Genomic DNA, 27,315 nt, shown 5'->3' on the forward strand with positions numbered 1-27,315 from the left:
TTTCATTGGTCATTGATTGATGGTTTTAAGGAAAAAGTAATGTTAGGTCTAGAACTGCAAATAATTATTTGTTTGTTGCTGTCTCTTTCTCTCCTTCCCTTTCTCCCCTGTATATACACACATATATATTCTCTCTCTCTCTCTCTCTCTCTCTCTCTCTCTCTCTCTATATATATATATATATATATATATATGCACATATATATGTGTATGCACATACACACTCATACATACGTTTATTATCTTTGTTTTTGTGAAAATATTTATGTTCTTTCTTAGAAAATTTCAATTATACAATACAGTGTTATCAACTATAGCCACCATGTTATATATTAGATCCTCTATAGATTTTCCTAGTTCTGTACATTACATATAAATGGAATTATAAATATGTGCTCTTGGGGCGCCTGGGTGGCTCAGTCGGTTAAGCGTCCGACTTCGTCTCAGGTCATGATCTCGCGGTCCGTGGGTTCGAGCCCTGCATCGGGCTCTGTGCTGACAGCTTAGAACCTGGAGCCTATTTCAGATTCTGTGTCTCCCTCTTTCTCTGAGCCTCCCCGTTCATGCTCTCTCTCTGTCTCAAAAATAAATAAATGTTAAAAAAAAAAATTAAAAATAAATAAATAAATAAATATGTGCTCTTGTGTAACTTTTTTTTTTTTTTTTTTTTTTTTTTTTGCCTACCATAATGTTTTCAAAGATCATCCATGTTGTAGCATGTAGCACTGTTATGACCAAATAATATTCCATTGTTTGGATATACTGTATTTTGTTTATCCATCTATTAGTTTGGAGACATTTCCACTTTTTGCCTATTTCAAATGATACTGCTATAAACATTCCTGTGCAAGTTTTGTGTAGACATATATTTCAGTTCTCTTGAATACATAACTTAGAATTTCTTGGATATTAACTCTGTGTTTAACTATTTGAGAAATTGCCAGACCATCATTCAAAGTGTCTTCATGATTTTACTTTCCTATGTGCACTATATTAGATTTACATTTCTTCACATCCTTGCCAATACTTATTATCTGATTTTTTATTCTAGCCATTCTAGCGGGTTTGAAGTGAAAAGCTTAAGTTTTGAGGGCTCTTTAGGGAAATTAGAATTACTCCAGGGAATTAGTATATCAGGACTTAAGAAAAAGTTATAACTCAGTTCTAATCCTGATAATGAGGACAGCTCTACATGTCACATTTGGCCAGAAAGCTGAACTCAATTTCAGAAATCTTTCCTTGAACTCAAGTCATCATATCTAAATCTAAATTATCTGTTGTACGAAGCAGTTTTGTTAATAAACTCTGGCATGATTTTATAGTATATATTTGTTATTTGTGCTTTCATAACATTGGGAATGTTGTAATAACTCCTTGTATTTGATGTCTTCATTTTCCATTACAAAGGGCCGATAACTTATAATGGCAGACTTCTCTATATCTAAGGTGCAGGTTTATGACCCAGGTTTCATCAATCACATACAAGTGAACAAGATTTGGGTTTGGTGTCAATCAGTGTGGTAATGAAGACCTGATTCTTCATGGACTATAGTGACAGAAATGCTGGTACCCAGATGCAGGTGTCATTTGTGTTAATGGGCGTATTTGGGCATAGTTACAACTTTCTGGATCTCCCTAAGAATCTGTGAACAATCTAACATATTTTACTGATCTACCCAGAATGGATTTTGTTATTTGTACTCCCAATTAATATTGTTCTAAAATATTTTTCCAATTTCCTTCAAGTTATATATAAACCAATAAAAGATACAACTATATACATATGTAAACTAATCCCTTTTATTCTGATTAAATTGCCTGTTTATAATTCCAAAATGATACCATTAGAGAAATAATAAAAATTGATTTCAGTGTAGCAAAGAGTCAATTTTAAATTTAATTCCAAGGGCATAATATTAAAAATTCTTCTGTAATTTCTACCAGGACCTGAAATTCATGTCAACACTGTTTCAATAGATATTGCAATGTACAGGCTATTACCTTCTATCTTCTTGAATTATGGCTTTATATCAGATAAAAATTTATTACAAATAAGTTTACACATTTTGTTTACATTCATTTCTATTGTCTTCAGATTTTGAGGGACCATTTTTTGCTACAATTCTATACAAGGTATTTGCTTTGTTCATATTCTTTTCTTTGATGCCTGCATTAGAAACAAGATCTTTGGGGTAGCAGGGTGGCTCAGTTAGGTAAGTTTTCAACTCTTGATTTCAGCTCATTTCATGATCTCACAGTCATGAGTCTGAGTCCTGGATCAAGCTCCACACTGGGCATGAAGCTTGCTTGAGATTCTCTCTCCCTCTCTCTCTGCCTCTCCCCTCCTCATGCATGTCCTCCCTCTCTCTCTCTCTCTCTCTCTCTCTCTTTCTCACTCACACACACACACACACTATATATATATACACACACACACATATATATATATATATATGTGTATATATATATATATATATATATATACACATATATATATATATACACACACTATATATACATACACACACACACATACATAGTAATAAAATAAAAACAAACAAGATCTCTGGCAACAAAACCTGTTAATACAGAAATGCACCTCCATTACTTTGCCAGAAAGACTTGATCTTGGCTGTGTGAAAAAATATTTTCAGGAATCTTCCTGTGCAAACTACTCTTATAAAATAGTCTACATTAAGAATCACAGGAACAGGTAAAGTGATCTCACATTTTGGTTCTGCTGGTTAGCAGAGAAAACTAAAAAGAAAAAAAATATGTTTTATGTTTTTGCAATTTAATACTTAATGTTAAAACTCTCTAAGAAAAATATACAAAGTTTTAACTTACTTCATTTCCTTCATTTCTTTCTGTGCTTCCCCTCATTCTGTTTTTTACTTTATTTAGTATATATACTATATATACACAATGTGGAGTTGTAGGCATGGTTCAGCTAATAGTGTCATGAAAAATACTAAAAAAAAAAACCTGTGTCATTGTCCTTTGTATACGAAACTAAAATGCTAATATCTATCAATCTATTTCTTTGCTTATTTTGTGAAATTTGAGGTTTTCTTATCCAGTAAACTGTTACCATGTGGCAAGCTATGGGAACTTTAAAAGGAAACTGATCTCTCCAGACTTCAGAAAATTAAAGCAAATTATTGTGTATGTGTGTGTGTATGTGTGTGTGTGTGTGTGTGTGTGTGTGTTTAACTTTTTAGAAAGAATGAGCAGGGGAGGGGCAGAGAGGAAGGGAGAGAGAGAATCCCAAGCAGGCTCCATGTTCAGCAGAGAACCCAACACAGGGCTTGATCGCATAGCCCTGGGATCATGACCTGAGATGAAATCAAGAGTTGGACATTCAACGGACCGAGCCATCCAGGCACCCCCACACTATTGTGTTTTTTTTGTTGCCTGGAGCATAGAATCTAGGCTTTGGGGAGACTGTAGCATCACTGCAATGGTTTGTGAGGTACTCCCACTCCAACACTAGCAGAATTTCAGGGTCTTGAGAGCATTCAAAATGCTTGGAAAACCAAACAGCAAATGAAGCTTCCACACATTGATGGAATATATATGAGTCCTGTCTTAGGAAATTAAAAAAAAAAAAGGCATTTTCATATATTCAATTTTGGGGAGCATTTGTCAACACCACTTTTTACACAGGGTAGTGTCAAGGTGTTTGATATACCTTACCTGATTGAGGGGAATAGTGTTCTAAATCTCTGCTAATAACCCATTAGTATATTCATATCATCAGGTAAGCATCTACTCTGTCCTAGCCAATGTGTGATGCTAGTGATTCAGGGTGACAAAGAAGACATAATCCAGGCCTTAATGGTGCATATATTCCAGTACAATAACAAATAGAAGAGTAAAGCAATTTTAGATGGATATATAACGTAGAGAAAATAAAACCTGGTAATTGAATAGGGAGTAACCTTAGATGGTTGGCCAGGGAAAGTCTAATGCTTTAGGAAGTATGTTTAAGCTGAGTCTGAAATTACTAGATGAGATCAACTTTAAAATATCTAGAAAGAATGCTCCCAGAAAAAAAAGAGACAAAGCCCCTGTGGAAGAGACATGTTTTCTAATTTCAGATATAAAATCAGCATGGGGGCGCCTGGGTGGCTCAGTCGGTAAGCGTCCGACTTCGGCTCAGGTCATGATCTCGCGGTCTGTGGGTTCGAGCCCCGCGTGGGGCTCTGTGCTGACAGCTCAGAGCCTGGAGCCTGTTTCAGATTCTATGTCTCTCTCTTCCTCTGACCCTCCCCTGTTCATGCTCTCTCTCTCTCTGTCTCAAAAATAAATAAATGTTAAAAAAAAAAATTAAAAAAAAAATAAAATAAAATCAGCATGGTTGAAATTCAGTGATTAAGAGGTATAGTGAGGCACCTGAGTGGCTCAGTTGAGCAGTCGACTCTAGATTTCAGCTCAGGTCATGATTCAACTCAGGTGAATTCTCTTTCCCTCTGCCCCTCTCCCCTCCTCCCTCTCTCGGGATGGGATGGGATGGGATGGGATGGGATGGGATGGGATGGGATGGGATGGGAGGGGAGGGGAGGGGAGGGGAGGGGAGGGGAGGGGAGGGGACGGGAGGGGGGGCGGGGAGGGGACGGGAGGGGGGGCGGGGAGGGGAGGGGGGGCGGGGAGGGGAGGGGAGGGGATAGAGGTATAGTGGTACAAAATATTAAATTTTGTATATACATTTTATATGTTTGAAAAATATAAATATATATATATATAAATATATAAAATATATCTATATAAATATATAGATATATAGATCCCTGGCAACCATGGTAACATGGTTTATTCACTTTTTTATTGTTCATTTTAAAGCATTCTTTGTAAATTTGGATAATTGTCCTTTGTCAGATATATTTTTGTCCTTTGTCAGATATATTTTTGTAGATATTTTTTTACAACTGGTAACAGTTTACTGGATATGAAAACCTCAAATTTCACAAAATAAGCAAAGAAATAGATTGATAGATATTAGCATTTTAGTTTTGTATACAAAAGACAATGACACAGGTTTTTTTTTTTAGTATTTTTCATGACACTATTAGTTGAACCATGCCTACAACTCCACATTGTGTATATATAGTATATATACTAAATATATATATATAAATAAATGTGTGTGTGTATATATATATATATGTATGTATATAGTGAATTTTTAGAAAGTTCAGAGTGTTTTCTTCCAGAGCATAGGGCTCAGTTATTCTTGCAACAGCTGACTGGGCATGGAAAATATATCTGGCCCAAAGCCATCAAACCATACAGTGATTCAGGAGGTTAATAATAATGCTGGTATATGTGTTCTTCCAGCCAAACTAATCAGTCCTGTCTTGAAGAGTTTTGCATAAAACATGCAGAAATAGAGTAAAGGCAGTGGCAAGATCCAGAGCTGAACAATACAAACAAAGAGTGCAGAAGAAGCACTAGAATAGCAAATCATGTATAGCTATTGCGAAGGAAGCAATAAATGAACCATGGCCACATGGCTGTACTGTCTCCTAAATGATCATATGGTTCCTGAACAGTATTACGGTCTCTATGAGATCTGAGTGAGCACCAGCTAAGATTGCACTGTTTAATTAATTCCTCATCTATCCTTTTAACACCATACCATTAGTTTATGTATCTGCATAGATTCTATTCTTTACATTCTGTGACAAAGCTTTGATAACACATATGCTATTTCATTCTCATTAAAAATCATTTGATGAGATAAATGTTAAAAGGTTTTAATAGTAATCTGAAGGTTACACATTTCGTAAGTAGGAGATATGGGACTAGAATTGAACCATATCTGACACTACTATTAATATTCTAGAATGAACAGACACTAGCCAAGTCTTTTATATAACCCTGATTGACATGTGGCTCCAGTATGCCCAGCTTTAATAAAGGTGAGAATTGGATACAAGTCAAGAGAATGAGAAGACAAACTACAGGCTGGGAGAAAATATTTACAAAAATATATCTGACAAAGGACAATTATCCAAATTTACAAAGAATGCTTTAAAATGAACAATAAAAAAGTTAATAAACCAATTAAAAAATGAACAAAAGACCTGAACAGACATGTTACTTATGAGAAATAAGCATATGAAAAGATGCTCATCATCATAGGCACATAGAGAATTGTGAATTAAAATAACCATGAAATAATGCTACACACATAGCAAAAACTGATAAAACACTGACAGCACCAAATATTGGTTAGGATGTGGAGCAACAGGAACTCCCATTCATTGCTGGTGGGAATACAAAATGGTACAACCACTTTGGGAGACAGTTTAGCTATTTCTTACAAAAGTAAACATTTACTTTGCCATCTAGCAATGGTGCTTCTTGGCATTTACCCACGTGAGCTGAAAACTTAAGTCTATGCAAAAACTTGTATACTTATGTTTACAGAATCTTTGTTTATAATAGCCAAAATGTAAAAACAACCAAGATTTCCTTCAATAGGTGAATGGAGAAATAAACTGTGGTACATCCAGACAATGGAATGTTATTTAATGCTAATAAGGAACAGGCTACTAAATCATGAAAGACAGGGAGAAACTTTAGATGTACATTATTAAATGAAATAAACCAATCTGAAAAGGCTACATACTATATGATTTCACCTGTGTGTTGTTTTAGAAAAGGCAAAACTATGAAGATAGTGAAAGGGTCAGTCGTTACCACAGGTTGTGGGGAGGGACAGATGAATAGGTGCAACACAGAGAATTTTTAGGGCAGTGAAACCATTCTGTATGATACCCTAATGATGGATATATGTTAGTATACATCTGTCAAATCCACAGATGTACAACACCAAGAGTGAACCCTAAGGTAAACTATAAACTTTGAGTGACAATGTTTCAATGTAGGTTCATTGATTATAATAAATGTGCTGGCTTGGATGGGGGATGTTGTTAATGGAGGAGGCTATGCACGTGTTGGAGCAGGTGGTATGTGGGAATTATGTATACTTTTTTATCAGCATTACTGTGAAACTAAAACTACTTTAAAAATAGTCTATTATAAATGGATATAGTAAATCTGAGAAAAAAACAGAGAACTATTTATAGTCAGTGAATTCTACCTAAAAGGTTTCTTTTTGTTTTATTTTAATTAATTTACTTTTTAAAATTTGCAGTGGTGAAAGGAAAACCAGTATGAAATACCACAAAGATTTATTTATTTTTGTACATGTATGTTATCTTTTCCAGTACTCAGTACTGAGAGAGATCACTTTGGCCTGAGGTATTTGTTTCTGTCTTATGTCATAGGAGCACAGTCTGTGGGCAGCTAAGAACAAGGGAAAAGAATGTTAGCTTATGGTAGGTGGCACAGTTCTGAGAGACTATGGATAGTCACACAACCCTGAGACCTCCCCAGGAGAAGAGAGGAATGGGCTTCCAATGTTGTGAACTTGCAGTCCCTGGCACTGGGGGAATTGGGCAGGTTGCCTCCTGTGGCTACCATGGCTTGCAAGTTAAGGAGACTTCTCCAAAGGGAGGGAAAGAGTACAGTATATACATGCATAGAAAAGGTTTCAGAGTTTCCAAAAATTTCTAGTCATGTTGAATGGTCAAGCTTTTTCCCTGTTAGAGAAAATCCATAAAGTCCAAGAAAGATGGCTGTCTCTTCAAATGCACAGACACCAATGCAAAGCAAGAAACTTGAAGAATAAAGGGAATATGACACAGCCTAGGGAACAAAATAAATTCCCAGTAACCTACTCTAAAGAAATGGATATTTACGAATTGCCTAAAAAATAATGCAAAATAATCTTCTTAATAGTGAACTACAAGAGAACACAGATGGACAACTAAACAAAATCAAGGATACTAATGCATGAACAAAATAAGACTATCAACAAAGAAAAAACATAAATAAACCAAATTCTGAAACTGAAAAATACAATAACTGTATTGAAAAATTCAATGGAAAGCTTCAACCACAGACTTGATTGAATAGATGAACAATCAGTGAATCCAAAAACAAGTCATTGGAAATTATCTTAAAACCATACATATACATAAGAAAACTATACTGTCACTCAGCTTGTGAATTATTTGAGGCCTCAGCCTAAAGCATCAGCAGTTATACTGCTCATGGATTAGAAGAATTCATACTGTGAAAATGTCAATACTATCCAAATCAGTCTACATATTCAATCCAATCCTGATAAAAAAAACAAAAAAAACAAAAACAAAAACAAAAACAAAAAAAAACTCCAACAGCATTTTTCACATAAATACAAAAAATAATCCTAGTATTTGTATGGAACCACAAAAGATCCTGAATAATCAGAGCCATCTTGAGAAAGGTAAATGGTGAAGGCATCATGCTTCCTGACTTCAAGCTACATTACAAAGCTATAATAAACAAAACAGTATGTTATAATGATAAAAGCAGACACATAGATCAAAGTAACATAATAGAAGGCCCAGAAATAAACCTAGGAATATTTGGTCAATTAATTTACTACAAAGTAGCCAAGAATACACAATGAGGAAAAATAGTCTCTTCAATAAATGGTGTTGGGAAATGTGGACAGCCCCATGAAAAGAATGAACCTAGGCATGCCTAGGTGGCTCAGTCAGGTAAGTGACTCTCGATCTCATAGTTCATGAGATTGAGCCCTGAGCCCTGTGTTGTCAGAGATTCTCTCTCTGCTACTCCTCTGTTTGTTCACTCTCCCTCTCTCTCAAAATAAATAAATAAACGTAAAAAAAAAAAAAAAAAAGAAGAAGAATGAAACTGGACCACTATCATACACCATACACAAAAGTCACTCACAGTGGATTAAAGATTTGAATGTGAAACCTGAAACCATAAAACTCCTAGAAGGAAACTCCTTAATGTCAGTATTAATGATTAATCTTGGGTTTGACAACAAAAGCAAAGGCAACAAAAGCAAAAATAAACAAGTGGGACTACATCATACTGAAAAGTTTCTGCAAAGCAAAGGAAATGGCCAACAAAAAGAAAAGGCAACCTACAGAAGGGGAGAAAATATTTCCAAATGGTATCTAATAAAGTGTCAATATTGAAAATATATTAAGAACTCATACAACTCAATAGCAAAACAAATCCCACAAATAATCTGATTAGAAATGGGCAGAGGAACTGAATAGACATTTTTCCAAAGAGGACATACAAACAGGTAACAAGTATATGAAAAAGTGCTCAACATCACTCTTCATGAGGAAAATGCAAATAAAAACCATAATGAGATATCACCTCACACCTGTTAAGATGGCTATTATGAAAAAGACCAGAACAGTTGGCAAAGATGTGAAGAGAAGGCAACCCTTATGCTCTCTTGGTGGAAATGTAAAATGGTTTAGCACTATGGGAAATAATATGGGGCTTCCTAAAAAGATTAAAAACAGATCATACGGGGGCGCCTGGGTGGCTCATTTGGTAAGAGTCTGACTTCACTCAGGTCATGATCTCACAGTTTGTGGGTTCTAGTCCTGTGTTGGGCTCTGTGCTGACAGTTCAGAGCCTGGAGCCTGTTTCTTGTCCTGTGTCTCCCCCTCTCTCTCTGCCCCTCTACCGCTCACACTCTGTGTCTCAAAAATAAATAAATATTAAAAAAGAAAAACTTTTAAGAAATAAAATAAAAACAGATCATATGAACCAGAAATGTCAATTTTGGATATATATCCAAAATCATTGAAGTCAAGATTTCAAAGAGATTTATGCACTCTCAGGTTCATTGCATTATCCATACTATCCAACATATGGCAACAACCTGAAGGTTCTTCAAGAGCTGCATGGCTAAAGAATCTTGGATATATACATACAATCAGAATATTAATCAGCCTTAAAAAGGAGAAAATCCTGTCATATGCAACAACATGTATTAACCTGGAGGACATTATGCTACGTGAAATTAGCCAGTCACAGAAAACTATGATTCAAATTTATATGAGATACGTAAAATAGAGTCATAGATCATAGAATGGTGGTTGCTAGGGCCTGGGGGAGGGAGTGTTTGGGAGTTGCTGTTCATTGGGTATAAAGTTTTACTTATGCAAGATGAGTAAATTCTAAAGATAAGCCATAAAACATTGTGTCTATAGTGAACAGTACTTACTACATTATACACTCAAAACATTGTTAGAAAGGTAGATCTCAGGATAAGTGTTCTTATAACAAAAAGATAAGATAAATTTAAAAATAAAAAAGAACAAAGTACTTAAGATGTAAGAAAGAATGTAATAAGTAGCTATTGCATAAGTCTAAATGCTTGTTCTCTCCATCTTAGGAATTTGATTTTATTGCTTTTCTTCTTAATTAAAACCATTCAATCAATAAGATCTCTCAGATTTTCAAAGCCAAATAGGTATCTCAGAAATTAGATTTAAGGCATCCCTAAAGAACAATTCATTTAGCACTGATTTAAAAACCATCCTACAAAATATGGCATTTGGTCTAAGTAATTCTATTAAGGAAACTCTGTAGTTTCATGTAAATTTTACCATGTCTGAAGCTACCAGAAATAATCTAATTTGTGAAGATACTGGATATTATAATTCAATTTGTTTGGATTCATAATTTACATTTTTCACTGTTAATATAACCTTAGGTTAATCTTAAACATCTATGAAATTAAAGTAGCCTAAACCTAGTAAATTTGTTATAGAGAATAGGAAGTTTTGATTATTTATGTTTTCTATAAGACAGTAAATATTGCACAACCTAGATTACACCTACATTTTTTTTAATGTTCATTTATTTTTGAGAGAGAAAGAGAGGGGAGAGGGAGGGGCAGAAAGAGAGGGAGACACAGAATCCAAAGCAGGCTCCAGGCTGTGAGCTGTCAGCACAGAGCCCAATACGGGGCTCTCACTCATGAGCCAAGAGTTCATGACCTGAGCAGAAGTTGGCTGCTTAACCGACTGAGCCACCCAGGCACCCTGACACTTACATTTTTATACTCTGGTAAAACCAGGGCAAAATTATATTATCAAAATACTCTAATTTAAATGATTCATTTTACTTGAAATATCATATAAAAATTTCTCCCTTTTTATATTTGTAAAACCATATTAACACTCTATTTAAAAGCATGAAAAACTTGTTTAAAACTTGGCGGTACCATGTTTCACATGGAATAGACACAGAAAGATTTTCTTTTACAGATGAAAAACACAAATTCTGAAAAAGTCTGCACTAGTTTCTCTTCTCCTGCCAAAATGACAAAAAGAAAACTAAGCAAAACAAACATTTTAAGGGAAAAAATGAAAAATGCCTTAATGAATTAAACTCTCACAGGAGACTATAATTCTCTATAGAAGACTCGCTCAGTGTGGGACCAGCAGAAGACTAAGCTGAGCAAAAAAGAACCCATGAGAGCTAATGTTTTCACTTTCTGTTGACAAGTAGCACAGCACTTGTGAGTGAAACTTCTGAAGAAATCTGAGTGGCTCCTTTATACTGTTAAAGTGTAAGAAGATTACTGAAGGTAAGAACAAAACAAAACAAAGAACAACAACAAAACATACGCATGAAACTAGGTCTATTAATTCCAAGAGAAGGAAACCCATGATGGAAGTGATTGCATGGTTTGCTAAGTGGTACAATTAGGAATTTTTAAGTGCAGGAAGAGGGATGGGGGTGGGGGTTCACCTAAGTTGAGCTAATTAAGCAAAAATTCCTAATAGGCCTGAACTTAGTTTATTAAAACAAGTCCCAGTGTTCCTTGTTTAGGAAATAGTCTTTATTTGAGTCTAGTAAGAGTCTGGTGTATTGTGGTATAATGGAGTCTCTCAGAGTCACTTCTAAGAAAACACTACATGTAGTTTTGATGTCACCTAGGCAAGTGTCACATTAGATCTATGATAGATCAGAAAAACTGCAAATAGTGAACTACACTGCTTCAATAAATGATGTTTTTTTCAACTTGAAAGTGTTTATGGATTGTTTCAATTAGTTTTGACCATAGAAATAGAAAGGTTATGAGGCTTTTAACTTTTACCACTGCAGAAAGTAAATAGGAAACTGTGTAGCGAGGTTTAAATTTACAAGATCATGGATATATCCTAATCCAAGAGCTTCATTTGTATATAAACCTTCTGGTATAAGAAATGTGTCACTTGCCCAACATTAGACCCTGTGCGAATTGGAGAAGTATTACTGGGGTCCATGTTGGGGAAAACAAAACAAAACAAAACAAAAAACCCAAAAACAAGTGGCTGTTTTTCTATTGTACTTACTGTCTACCTTAGTTTATGTAATTTTCTAAGACATTCCTATGTTTAAAAGTAATAGAATATTGAATTTTTAAAACAATAGTTTAAATAGTGATTATTTTGACCAGCTATGTTATGGGTAGATGTATAAAATAAAACTAAAAAAAAAAAAACAAAACAATTTCCCATTAAAGAAAAACATTCTTTGTGCAACTGCACTTTTTCCTTTTATTTCCTTAAGTAAAACTAAGACTCCAAGGCTATTTAAGACCTATTATCTGGGGCACCTGGATGGCTCAGCTGGTTGAGTGTCTGACTCTTGATTTCAGCTCAGGTCATGATCTTGCATTTTGTGAGATTAAGCCCCAGGTCGGGCTCCGCACTGACAGCACAGAGCCTGCTTAGGATTCTCTCTCTCTCCCTCTTTCTCTGCTCCTCCTCTCACTCACTCTCTCTCAAAATAAATAAATAAACATTTAAAAAAAGACCTATGTCTAACAGCACTCACTTTCTGTCATAATTAATATTTCTGATTGCTCTTCTTGGCTTGCAGTGAAATCATTGCAAAGACTATTTTATCCTTCTAGTGATAAATATCTACAGCATCCCAACCACTGTTAAAATTCAATCTCACCTTTTCTGGAACTGTTTGAATAGATAAATAGGAAAATGTAACTGTATATTGGCAACTATAGACATCCTTAGGCTTTCCACTAAGTTAATGAAAAATTTAGTTTGTGGGAGCGTTGATTTCATCCAATTTTCAAACTGAGTTACTGCAAACCTACATTAAAAATTTAAAACATAATGTCAACATTATAAAAGGACACAATCTCTCTGTACACAAACCTCCCGTAGTGACTTTTGCAAATTAAAATGCTGAAAATCAAAGCATGGATGCTTAGAATAAGGACCCTTATTAAAAAGAGGACATAGGGAAAATCATGTTGGTAACCTTTTCAAATTTAAGTATTTTAGGTGACAACATAATTATTTAATGTTCTTAATTAAACCGATAGAATGAGGAAAACCTAAGAAATATTTCTACTATAAAAATTTGACTTAAAAAATAAACATTCTTGGTCTGATATAACATGTAAACTTAGGATAAAATAATTTTCTTAACATAGGGATTCTTCAGAATAAATGCCAAGATAGGAATTAATTTACCTTTTAGAACCTTGAAAATTGATGCACACTTTTTTCCTCCAGTGATCATTTAAAGTGGCTTTAAATCTTATCGAGTAATATGCTCTAGGTTTGTTTTTGGATGATCACCTAATTTGGAAAGGGCTTTCCATTTGAAAATAACAATAACTTTAAATATTGTCATTCAATGTTTGCTTTAGGGTTTAATGATTAAGAGGGAGTAGAGCCTGTCACTTTGGGTCAGTTGAATTTAAGTTAAATTCATTACTATATGGAATATAAGTCTATATAGGTTAAGGAGCATCTGGTTTACCTTTAAATATATAGAAAATTGTACAATTGAAATAAAATATAACCTAGGTTTTCATTAACTTCCTTTAAAATTGTAGAAGAACGATGATTTCAAATGGATGAGTCCAAGTCAGTGTATGTATTATTATTTTTTCTTTAATTTTATTTATTTTGGAGAGAGAGCATGTGCAAGCAGGAGAGGAGGAGAGAAAGAGGGAGACAGAGGATCTGAAGCAGGCTCCCAGCTATCAGCACAGAGCCTGACGTGGGGCTCAAACTCACAAACCATAAAATCATAACCTGAGCTAAAGGTGGACTCTAAACCAACTGAGACGCCCAGACGCCCCTATTCCTTTTCTTTTACTGTGATATAATTAACATATAACATTAGTTTCAAGTGTGCAAAATAATATTTTAATACTTGTATATACTGTGAAATAATCACTACAATAAGTTGAGGTAATATGCATTACTACACAGTTCTTGTGATGAGAACTTTCAAATTTTATTCTCACAGCAACTTTCAAATATACAATATAGTATTAACTATAGACACTATGCTGTACATTACATCCACAACCTTTAATTTACAGTCGGAAGTTTATATCTTTTGACCCCTTTCACCCATTCTGCCCACCCCCATCCCCTTCTTCTGGCCACCACCAATCTGTTCTCTATATCTATGAGGTGTTTTGTTTTAGATTGCACATATAAATGAGATCTTACAGTTTGTTTTTCTCTCGCTTGTTTCACTTAGCATAAAGTCATCATGGCCCATCTATAGTATCAGAGATTCTTTTTTATGGCTACATAATATTCAGTTATGTGTGTGTGTGTGTGTGTGTATAAATATATATGTAAGTTCCACTATAAATACATATCACATTTTTTATCCATTCATCCATTGATGGACACTTAGGTTGTTTCCATGTCTTGGCTTTTGTAAATAATGCTGTAATAACTATGGCAGGGCATATATCTTTTTGAGTTAGTGCTTTCATTTCCTTCAGATAAATATACCGAAGTGGAATTTCTGGATCATATAGTAGTTCTATTTTAATTTTTAATGGGAACTCCATACTTTATTCCATAGTGACTACACCAATTTACATTCCCCTCAACAGTGCACAAGGGTTTCCTTTTCACCACCTCCTCTTCAACATTAGTTACTTCTCATCTTTTTGATAATAGCCATCCTAATAGGTGTGAGATCATTGTGGTTTTGATTTCCTTTTCTTGGTAATTAGTGATGTTGAGTGTCTTTTCATCTACCTGTTATCTATTTCTATGTTCTTTTTGGAAAAACGTCTACTCGGTCCCTCTGCCCATTTTTTAATCAGTTTATTTTTTCCCAACTGATGTATAAGTTCTTTATGTATTTTTGGATATTAAGACCTTCTTGGATACAATTTTCAGATATTTTCTCCTACTTCATAGGATGCATTTTCATTTTGTTGATGCTCTCCTTCACTCTGCAGAAAGATTTCAGTTTGAGGCAGTCCCACTTGTTTATTTTTGCTTTTGTTTCCTTTGCTTTTTATTTCACAACTGAAAAATCATCACTGAGACTGATATCCAGGTCCTTACAGCCTATGTCTTCTTTTATAAGTTGTATAGTTTCGGGGCACCTGGGTGACTCAGTCAGTTGGGCATCCAGCTCTTGGTTTCAGCTCAGGACATGATTTCATAGTTTCATGAGTTCAAGCCCCATGTTGAGTTCTGTGCTGGCAGGGCAGAGCCTGCTTGGGATTCTGTCTCCCTCTCTGCCACTCCTCCACTCACACTTAAATAAATAAGCCTAAAAAATTAAAAAAAAAAACTTTTATAGTTTCAGGTTTTATGTTCAAGTCTTCAAACCACCTTGAGTTAGTTTTTGTATATGGTGTTAAATAGTGGTGCAGTTTTCCTAGCACCACTTATTGAAGAGACTATCTTTTCATGGTATATTCTTGACTCCTTTGTAGTTAATTGACTATATATGCATAGGCTTATTTCTGGGCTGTCTATTATTCTATTCCATTGATATGTGTCCCTTTTTAATGCCAGTACTATAATGTTTTGATTACTGTAGCTTTGTAATGTAGTTTGAAATCAATTATGTGTTCAGTTTTGTTTTTTGCTTTAGTTTTTTTTGTTTGTCTTTTGTGTTTGTTTATGGGGGGGGGGTGGTCAAGATTTCTTTGATTCTTCAGGGTCTTTTGTGGTTCCATACAAGTGTTATACTTGTTCTATTTCCGTGAAAAATGCCAGTGGAATATTGATAGAGGTTGAATTGAATCTGTAGATCACTTTGAGTAATATGGTAATGTTAATGGGATATAATATGTGGGTGATAGTAATTTTTGCAATATATAACCATGGGATATCTTTTTATTTGTCTTTTTTCAATTTCTTTCACCAATGTCTTACAGCTTTCATTGTACAGGTCTTTCATCTCCCCAGTTAAATTTATTTCTAAATTCTTTTTTTTAAATTTTTTTTAATGTTTATTTATTTTTGAGATAGAGAGAGAGACAGAGCATGAATGGGGGAGGAGCAGAGAGAGAGGGAGACACAGAATCGGAAGCAGGCTCCAGGCTCTGAGCCATCAGCCCAGAGCCCGACACGGGGCTCGAACTCACGGACCGCGAGATCGCTAGATCGTGACCTGAGCTGAAGTCGGACGCTCAACCGACTGAGCCACCCAGGCGCCCCTCTAAATTCTTTTTGATGCAATTGCAAATTGGACTGTTTCCTTAATTTGTTTCTGATAGTGTACAGAAATGCAACACATTTTTATATATTTCGTATCCTGTAACTTTACTGAACTTATTAGTTCTAACAATTATTGGTGAAATCTTTAAGATTTACTGTATATAATATCGTGTCATCTGCAAATAATGACAATTTGACTTTTTTTATTTGAATGCTTTTTATTTCTTTTTCTTGCTTAATTGCTCTGGCTAAGATTTCCAATACTATGTGGAATAAAAGTGGTGAGAATGAACATCCTTGTCTTCTTCCTTATCTTAGAGAAAAAACTTTCAGATTTTCATTATTTAGCATGATTTTAGCTGTGGGCTTATCATCTATGGTCTATATAATATGTTGAAGTTCCCTTTGTATATACTCCCTTCAGTTTTTATCATAAATTGATGTTAAATTTTTTTTCACCTACTTTTTCTGCACCTATTGAGATGATCATATGGTTTTTATCCTTCTTTTTTTTTTTTATTTTTTTTTAACGTTTATTTATTTTTGAGACAGAGAGAGACAGAGCATGAATGGGGGAGGGTCAAAGAGAGGGAGACACAGAATTGAAACAGGCTCCGGGCTCTGAGCTGTCAGCACAGGGGCCCGATGCGGGGCTCGAACTCACAGACCGCGAGATCGTGACCTGAGCCGAAGTCGGCGCTCAACCGACTGAGCCACCCAGGCCCCCCATCCTTCTTTTTTTAAATGTGTTATCTTACGTTGATATGTCTTATTGTTTATGTTACATTAACCAAAGTACATTTTGATTGGCTTATCTAAACTTGATTAATGATATCCAGGAATTATTATGTCCAATATAAGGTGCATACTCATGTCACCATAGCTTCCACCAAACTTATCAATGGCTATGATCACAAAATGGATATCTGCTCTGACTGAAATAAATTGTAATACATTTGCTCATAAAGTTTGTCAATATTTTTCTATTACTGTTTAGTTGTTTTAACTGCCGTTTAATTGTTTTCTTAATTTGTTGGGTTCATATTATTTGTTTTGACAATTCCTTAATCTGTCTCTTTCAATCTGTTTCTTGATATTTTAGATTAATACTTCCAATGCCAACTTGACCTATTCATATAAATACCCTAAAGAACCCACTGCAAAATCATATTCTAAATCGATACAATAGTTTGGGTTTTAAAAAGAGAAGTCTGATTATAGTTTGCAGGGAGAATTTCAGAACAAAATGTATAAGAAGTAAGAAGAACTCATTAATCTCTCCCAGGATGTGAATGAATTTTGAAGCCATTTTTTGGAGCACAGTCAAAAAAAAAAAAGCTTTGAGGCAAAAAGTAGAAAGTTCACTTTTGATATGCAGTTTTTGAAGTGTTAGAATGTTTTTAAGTGTGGATGACTTTGCTTCTACCTCATTATAGTGTGAATTCTATATGTACAGTGAACAATAGTGGTTTTTATTATAATAGTTGGTTCATTTAATCTTCTCGGGGCACATCATTCTAGTTAACATGATCTTGCCTTATCAAAAAAGTGGCTTAAGTAAATATTAAGTGACAGATATGCTTGGGTAAGAGGAAATGGTTTAAGATGTTCTTTCCCATTTGAGTCCTTGCAGTACATTTTAACAGAAGTATAGACATGTACAATCATGGAAAACACCTCTGAACGGTTTGTCAGTTTTTGAGAAAACTTAATATTAGAGAGTGAGAATTTCAAGGAGTAAGTATTTAGGGAAGACTTAGATTTATAATTTAGAAAAATTAGAAACACAGTATACTACACCAGGGCTTCAGGATATAAAATAGAGAGCCAGAGATTATATATTAGTTACTATACCTAAAACTTTATATTTTGTTATTTTTGCTAACATTTCTTTTCTGACCCCGTATCAATTTTCATAAAAACATTATAGTATTATGGAAACATTAATTTATTAGAGATCTTGCCAGTTTTCTAACAGCTCAATATATCCCAGCAGTACTGAAACAAATTGGTCCATCTATATTTCTAATCCAGACATTAAACATAAATATATCCACACTTTGATAAGAACCTGTCAGAAAACAGAATCTATTGTTGGTAGAATTCTATCTATAATTATATTTTTCTTGATGTTAATATTTATCAAAAGCTATTTTGCCATTTGGAGATGAGCACCTTCCATTAAATAGGATATAGTGGCTATATAAGACCTCAGTATGGTCACATAGAATGGAATTTTGAGAGTTAATTCTCTTCATTAAAAATACAGTTTGCTAAACTCAGAAGAGAAAGGGGGGTGCAATTAATGGGCAGAAACATTACTAACTATTAACGTAATAAGCAGAACAAGGAGTAAACTAAACAGACTCACGGAAGCAAAAATATTACTTACTAGAAAAGTATTTACTGAATGCCTACTCTTTGCAAAACTCTTTGACAGACATTTGGGATACAGTGGTAAACAAGATTGTTCTCTTGCTATCATGGAACAAGATGTTTTACTAGCTTCACTGAGAGAAAAACATGAACTAGTTTTTCCAGTCCTTACCTAATTCTCTGTCATCTTTCACCTAAACAGACCTCTGCCACCAGCGAACTAGAAAAACAGAAACACAAAGTCAAAGTCAGTAAAAATCTGGAGTAAATGAGACAGGGAAACAGAGATACAAGGGTAAAGTTCTGGGTTTTGCTTGCAATACTCTGGGAGTCTACAAAGACTTGTTTACACTTAAAGAGCTTACAGGCTATACTTCCTCAACCACTCAAAACTATGAAAATATAATTATCAAAAGTAAAATTTTACCCTCAAGTTAATATAAAATAAACATACATCATATGTTTTATATAACCCATTATTAATGAAGGCTTTGGTGAAACACCATGTACAACTCTATGACGAAATCATATTGATTCTTTAGGAAGTAGTTGTGAGAAACGATTCCCAGATGAAGTTATTTCCCTCCCCACAATCCTAGTGAGGCGGACAGATCATTGTGATATAGTTATCCCTTTTTACACTGCCACGCTATTACGCTTGAAAAACAGTAGTTTTCAAAAAGGTAAGATCATAGCTTTAATGCAAACATAAAATGAGCCAATATATGATCTTATTTAACCTATTAATTAATGAGGGGGAAATTAAGTTATTATAATTGGTTCAACAGATATCAGAGAAGCTAAATTATTTATAGTCAATTTAACAAAGAAATATTAGTATAGCATTGCTGGGTTAGATATAAAACTGGTTAATGCTCAACAGGCCATAGATCTTCAGAGCAATCTGTTCCACCAGATGGAATTTCTTTGTGTCAGTACAGTAGGAAAGCCTACAAGAAGAAATTTTACTTAGTCTGAAAACTATAAATCAATCATACAAAGTAGTAAGATCAAGTATGTATATTACTTTAGACTACTATTGTGTATTTTTTGGTCATCATTGTATACCAAAAGGACTTGGCCCCAGAATGTTTGCCTTATTTTGCCACATTTTAGAATAATGATTTTTTATAAGCTTTGTCACATGGATAATATTTCCAGATCTCCTGGCAGTATGAAAAACTTAACTATTTGAATGATTTCATAACCCCCTTTCTCTTAGTTTGAGGTGTGAGGAAAACCTTTCTCTCTCTCTTCCTTTCTCCTCTCCTTCTCTCCCTCTCTCCCTCTCCCTTTCCATCTTGATCTTGAGGAAAAAATATATTCTGCTGACAGTACTTTCTGACGAAATCTTCCCTTGCAAAGTTCAATCCCATCATTTTATACTCTGGACAGAGATGATCACTAACATGGGCAGAATTTATCTGTAAAAAGTGTAAAGGGTCATTCACCTTTCTTCTGGATGAGGGGATATTTGTAATCTTTTGTAAATTCTTTGACTTTGGGGTTCAGGCAAAACAGTAATGGGGAGAGTCCATATTAACATTCTGTTTTACCTTCACAAATTTCACTTTATAAGATTCATCACTAATGTTTTGAAAATTGCCTATAACTATAGTTATTGTATAATTAGTTCAATTTGGAGAGCTACATATCTCCTGTTATCTCTAAATTCTGAGACCACTGGGCCCTTGCCTGTAACTTGATCTAAATAAAAGTTTTAATGTGTATATTAAACAGAAAACTTATTTCCTGGCTCAGATCTAAGCTGAAAAGGTAATCCCTGTAGCTCCGTTTCTCAAATGACCGTGCGTGTGCGTGTGGTTTCAATCTCATCTGAAGCACTCAGTAGAAATATAAATGATTGTGTCTCTACCCAGTTTTTTCAATCCTTATCTTGGGAGACTCTGTTGAGAGTCTGTACTTTTCATACTCTCCATAGATGATTACAGTACCCAACCAGGCTTTTAAGGAATGATTTGTTGTTTAATGTTCATGGTTTTGATACTTCCTGCATATCCAAATGGAGCATCACATCTTGAAGCAGTAGCTGGTTAGTTTACTACTTAGTCATTTCAAGTAAATGTTCATTTGGCTCTTCCCCTTCTCCCTACTTATATAAAATAGAAAAACTAGGACAAAATTCAAAATGTCAAAGTCAGTTATAAATGCTACTACTCAAATAAACGTACAGTCATTTTATTTCAGCATTTTAGTATTGTTTTTAATATTTTAAAAATAATGGAGTGTTTCACATTTACTATGGACACAGGTAAATACATTGGAAATATCCCTTGTTTACATTCAGGCCATTATTATCAGTAGATAAAATGATAGCCTTTTGAAATATCTGCGTTTGGAAATCTACCTCTAAAATATGTCAGAAGCTTTTTGAGTAATAAAGCACAGATAAGAGACTGATGCTCCTTAGATGATGGGATAATGCTCTGGGTGGTTTAATAGAACTGCCAGTTATCTGTTGTGGCCTCCAGGTCTTGACAGTGGGATGTGGCTCTTGGCCTCATATTTTCATATATTTTAATGGCAGGCTGGCACTCTAGTATGAAATTATTTTCAGTTTATTCCATATGGCTACAAAATCTGGTTATATGACACAACTGGCATATAACTGGAAAAATTTGAGTTTTAGAGAAGTAACACAGTGACAATTTCTAAAGTTCTGGCTACCAGCGAGACACCTAAGATCTTAACATATCTACTTTTTGAGACTTTTCTCTTACCTTTTCCTTCCCTGGACATCACGCCTAGATGTGCACACATCTTTACCCTTCTGAATGTGCCATTCTTTTTGCCTTTGTGGTATTTCGTTTATTGGTCCATCTGGGGGAATCAACTTGACCCCCAATTTCACATGACCAATTCCCATTCAACTTTAAGGTTCAATTTAGAGGACAACTCACTCCACATGGCTTCAGTCATTATTTCCTTTCTTCATAAAAGGTACACTTGCATGAACTACCATAAAAGCCTATACTCTAATCTGTCATAGAGTTCATGACATACTGAAATTATTTACTTGCCTGTCATCTTTACTAGGCAAAATATTCCTTGGACATTTTATCTCTTTCATTGTGCTCACCTAATTAGAAGCTTGTAACTTTGTAGGCATTCAAATAAAGATTGATAATTTAGTTATCCTTATTCTGCATGGGTGTATCCAAGCCTGTTGATAATATTCTTACTTTTGAAATGTAGAAATAAGAGATATTATAAGGATTGTATCCTAAAGAAAACTTGTTAACAAAATTTTCCATGTGATATTATGGTATTTTCCCATTGCCTTAAGTAATATTTTCAGTTACATATATTATATGGATTTTCATTTTAGGTTGATTTTCATATAATTGTGTCAGGACTCTGATATACAAATTTCCAGTAACTTTTTCTGAAGTCTGTGAAGATGCATCAGTTGTCCTTGACATTAAAATATAAGTATATATTGATTTATAATATTTTACAAATTTTATCAAATGATCATTATAGTGTGTATATATTTATTCTATGTAAAATATGTAAATACTGTTAAGAAGCTCATAAGTATTGGTTTTTATTTGTTAGTTGACCAAGAATTACAATTTTTTTATAAAATTTCTTAGAACCACAGAACATCTGAACAAACATATATCTGAACGTGTACTGGTTTAAAGGATTTACCAAATTTTATTCTTTTTCAAGTTCCTTGAATTATGAAATTTGAATTAGCCATTAATGATGCCAAACAGCATTCTAAAAATATCATACTGTTTTAGAATTAGGAAGTATAATGCTAAGGAATTTTGAATATATACCAGCAAAGATTTAATCTTAATTTGATCATCAATGATTTTATGACTTTGAAATGAACATATATTAGCATGTTCTACATTCTTTATTATAAAAACCTTAAGTGTTCAAGTAAAACATTAGGTGTTCAATTTATATTTTTATAATATGTTGATGATAAATAATGGTTTTGTTTAATGACATTGATTACTGATTTGGTATATTTTTCAGTGTTTTCTTTTTTGGTTTTTTAATTAGAATATTGTTCTGAGAGCAAATATATCATGGAAAATCTGTGATTCTAATGTCCAGAGTGAGATTATTTTCTATGCCATTTTGACTAGTGGAAATCAATGGTGTATGATGAACTTTAACTTAGCTCTACCCAGATAATACAAAATCGATATTTTATTCTAAGTTGGAAATGACAAATATCAAGTTATAATTCAAGGTTTTATGTAGGTTACTATACTCATAATAAAATAATTTTTCATAATAATATAATGGGAAACTTAGTTGCATTTTCTCTTTATCTTTTTTAAATTTAAATATATATATAAAATTTTATATTAGTTTCAGGTATATAATGTACTGATTTGACACTTCTATACATTATTTGGTGTTCACCATAAGTGTAGCAACCATCTGTCACCATACGATGCTATTAAATATTATTGACTATATTCTCTATGTTGTACTTATCATCTCTTATTTTGTTGTGACTTATTTTATAACTAAAAGTACATTTTAATCCCCTTTATCTATTTCACTCATCCCCCTTCCCATCTCCCCTCTGGCAAACCTTCTGGTTTCTTTCTTTATATAAGCATCTGTTTCTGGCTTTTGTTTCATTGGTTGGTTGTTTTGTTGTTGTTTTTGTTTTTTATATTCCATATATAAAAAATGTATATATGTTATATATTATATATGTATATATATATGTTATATATATATAATATATTATATATATACATATATATATCATATATAATTAATATATGTTATATATATATATATTCCTTGGGTAAATATGGAGTAATGCAATGAATGGATCAAATGGTATTTCTTTTTTAATTTTTGAGAAGCCTCTATATTGTTTTCCAGAGTGGATGTACCAATTTACATTCCCACCAACAGTACACAAGGGTTCCCTTTTCATCTTCCCCCAAATTATTATTTCTTATATATTTTTTATAATACCTATTCAAATTGGTGTGAGGTAATATCTCCTTGTGGTTTTGATTTGTATTTCCCTGATAATTAGTGGTGTTGAGCATCTTTTCATATATCTGTTGGCCATCTGTCTGTCTTCTTTGGAAAAATACCTATTCCATTCCTCTGCCCATTTTTTTTAAAGCTTATTTATTTTTAAAGAGACAGAGATAGCATGAGTTGGGGGGTGGGCATAGAGAGAGGGAAAGTGAGAATCCCAATCAGGCTCTGTGCTGCCAGCAAAGAGCCTGATGTGGGGCTTTGACTCATGAAACCATGAGATCATGATCTGAGCAAAAACCAAGAGCTGGACACTTAACCAACTGAGTTACCCAGGTGTCCATCCTCTGCCCATTTTTAATTGGATTGTTTGTTGTTTTTGTGTTGACTTGTATAATTTTTTTATATATTTTAGATATTAACCCCTTATTGGATATATCATTTGCAAATGTCTTCTCCCATTCAGTGGGTTGTCTTTTGTTCTGTTGGTGATTTCCTCTGCTGTGCAAACATTTTGGGTGTAGTTCTAATAGTTCATTTTCACTTTTGATTCCGTTGCCTGAGGAGACATATTCATAAACATGTTGCTAAAGGCAATGTCCAAAAGATTACTATTTTTTCTTTAAGGGGTTCAATGGTTTCAGGTCTCACATTTAGGTCAGAATAATCCATTTGAGTTTATTTTTGTATATGGTGTAAGAAAGTGGTCCAGTTTCCCCAACATCACTGTTAAAAAAACTCTCTTCCCCGTTGTATATTCTTGCCTCTTTTGTCATACAATAATTGACCATATAAGTGTGGGTATATTTCTTTCTATCCTGTTCTAGTGATCTATGTATTTATTTTTATACCAGTACCATAATGATTTGATTACTCTAGATTTGTAGTATTTCATAAAATCTGGAATTGTGATAATTCCAGCTTTGTTCTTTCTCAGGATTGCTTTGCTATTTGAGGTCTTCTGTGGTTCCATACAAATTTTAGTATTTGCTCTAACTTTAAAAAAATGTAATGGGTATTTTGATAGGGATTGCATTGAATTTGTAGATTGCTTTGGGTAGTATGAACATTTTAATATTAATTCTTGCAATCTGTGAGCATGGTATATATTTTCATTTATTTGTGTTGTCTTCAATTTCTTCATCAGTGTTTTATAATTTTCAGAGTATGGGTATTTCACATCCTTCGTTAAATTTATTTCTAGGTATTTTATTTTTGATATAATCATAAATGAGATTGTTCTCTTACTTTCCCTTTCTGCTATATCATTATTAGTGCATAGAAATGCAACAGATATCTCTATATAAAGTTTGAATCCTGAAAATTTACTGAATTTATTTATCTGATAGTGTGTTGTTTTTTTTTTTAGGTGGGAGCAGAGTTTAGGGTTTTCTATATATAGTATCATGTCATCTGCAGATAGTGACAGTTTTGCTTCTTTCTTACCAGTTAGGATGCCTTTCATTTGTCTGATTACTATAGCTAGTACTTCCACTACTATGTTGAATAAAAGTGGCAAGAGGAAATTCTTTTTCACCATTGAGTATGATGTTACTCATCATATATATATATATATATGGCATTTAGTATATTGAGGTATGTTTGCTCTAAACCCCCTTAGAGTTTTTATCATGAACAAATGTTATATTTTGTCAAATGCTTTTTCTGCATCTATTAAGATGTTCATACAGTGTTTATCCCTTTCTTAATAATGTGATGCATCACATTGATTGATTTTCAAATATTAAAATACCCATGCATCCCTGGAACAAGTCCCACTTGATCATAATGAATGATTTTTTAATGTATTGTTGAATTTGGTTTGCTAATATTTTATCGAGAATTTTTGCATCTATGTCAATCAGAGATTGGCCAGTATTTGTTCTGTGTTTCTGGGTAGTTTGCTGTTTGGTTTTGATATCCTGGTAATGCTGGCCTATAGAATAAATTTGGGAATTTTCTTTCCTCTTATGTTTTTTTGGGATAGTTTAGAAAGAAGGGGCATTAACTCTTTAAATATTTGGTAAAATTCAAGTGTGAAGCCATTTGGTCCTGGGCTTTGCTTAGTGGAGTGTTTCAATTACTGATTCAATTTCATTACTAGTAATCAGTCTGTTTAAATTTTCCACTTCTTTCTGATTTAGTTTTGGAAGAGTGTATATTTCAAGGAATTTTTCCATTTCTTCTAGATTGTCTAATTTGTTGGCAGATAAATTTCATAATATTCTCTGTGTATTCTGTGGCATCAGTTCTTATTTCTCTTCCTTCATTTCTGATTTTATTTGAATTCTCTGTCTTCTTCATGAGCCTTCCAAAATTTTTATTACTTTTTTTATCTTTCAAAGAACCAGCTCCTGGTTTCACTGATTTTTTTAAAAGTCTCTTCCATTTATCTCTGCTTACATCTTTATTATTCCCTTACTTCTACTAGCTTTAAGATTTGTTTGTTCCTCTTTTTCTAACTCCTTTAGGTATAAGATTAAGTTGTTTGAGATTTTTTTTATTTCTCAAGGAAGGCCTATAATGCCATAATCTTCCCTCCTAGAACTGCTTCCACTGTATCCCAAATACTTTGGAATGTTCTCCTTTCATTTCATTTGTATTTCTTTCTTGTTTTCCTCTTTGATATCTTGGTTGAACCATTCATTGTTTAGTAGCATGTTGTTTAGCCTCAATGTATTTGTGGTTTTATCTAGATTTTTTATTGTAATTGAAATTTAGTTTTATACCTTTGTGGTAGGGAGAGATGCTTGACACGGTATCAGTCTTCTTAAATTTACTGAGACTTATTTTGTAGCCTAACATGTAATCTATCCTGGAGCACTTGAAAAGAATATATATTCTGCTGTTTGGGAATGGACCGTTCAATATATATCTGTTAGATCCATCTGGTATAATGTGTCATTCAAAGCCATGGTCTCCTGGTTGTTTTGTCTGGATAATCTATCTGTTGTTATAAGTGAGGAGTTAAAGTCCCTATTATTAATGTGTTACTGCTAATTTTTCCCTTTATAGTTGTTAATATTTTCTTTATGTACTTAGGTGCTCCAATGTTGGGTGCATAGATATTTATAATTAACACATTCTCTTTTTGGATTCATCACTTTATCAGTATGTAGTGCTCTTCTTTTCTCTCACTCCAGCCTTCGTTTTAAAGCTTATTTTATCTTATTTTATTTATTTTATTTTACTTTTTATTTTTTTTAATTTACATCCAAATTAGCATATAGTGAAACAATGATTTCAGGAGTAGATTCCTTAATGCCCCTTACCCATTTAGCCCATCCGCCCCCCACAACCCTCAGTTTGTTCTCCATATTTATGAGTCTCTTCTGTTTTGTCTCCCTCCCTATTTTTATATTATTTTTGTTCCCCTTCCCTTATGTTCATCTGTTTTGTCTCTTAAAGTCCTCATATGAGTGAAGTTATATGATTTTTGTCTTTCTCTGAGTAATTTCACTTAGCATAATACCCTCCCGTTCCATCCATGTAGTTGCAAATGGCAAGATTTCATTCTTTTTGATTGCCGAGTAATACTCCATTGTATATATATACCACATTTTCTTTATCCATTCATCCATCTAAATATTGCTAC

The 27,315-nt window shown here is 33.7% G+C and overlaps 2 long non-coding RNA genes across 2 annotated transcripts in view; one reads left to right on the forward strand and one right to left on the reverse strand.

The window, feature by feature from the left end:
• The window catches only part of LOC132681136 (uncharacterized), a 181,089-nt gene that overhangs the window by 23,297 nt on the left and 130,477 nt on the right, over positions 1–27,315 (forward strand). The window lies entirely within an intron of this gene.
• Positions 14,064–27,315, reverse strand: part of LOC132681135 (uncharacterized) — a 142,964-nt gene continuing 129,712 nt past the window's right edge. The window contains exons 5-6 of the long non-coding RNA XR_009610884.3: positions 18,898–18,945; positions 14,064–15,453 (exon numbers count right to left, since the gene is read on the reverse strand). This is a non-coding gene — a long non-coding RNA (uncharacterized LOC132681135). The remainder of the gene's footprint in view (positions 15,454–18,897; positions 18,946–27,315) is intronic.

This window comes from Panthera onca, chromosome A1 (genome assembly GCF_046562875.1).
Source record: "Panthera onca isolate mPanOnc1 chromosome A1, mPanOnc1 haplotype 2, whole genome shotgun sequence".
NCBI classification, from domain to species: Eukaryota; Metazoa; Chordata; class Mammalia; order Carnivora; family Felidae; genus Panthera; species Panthera onca.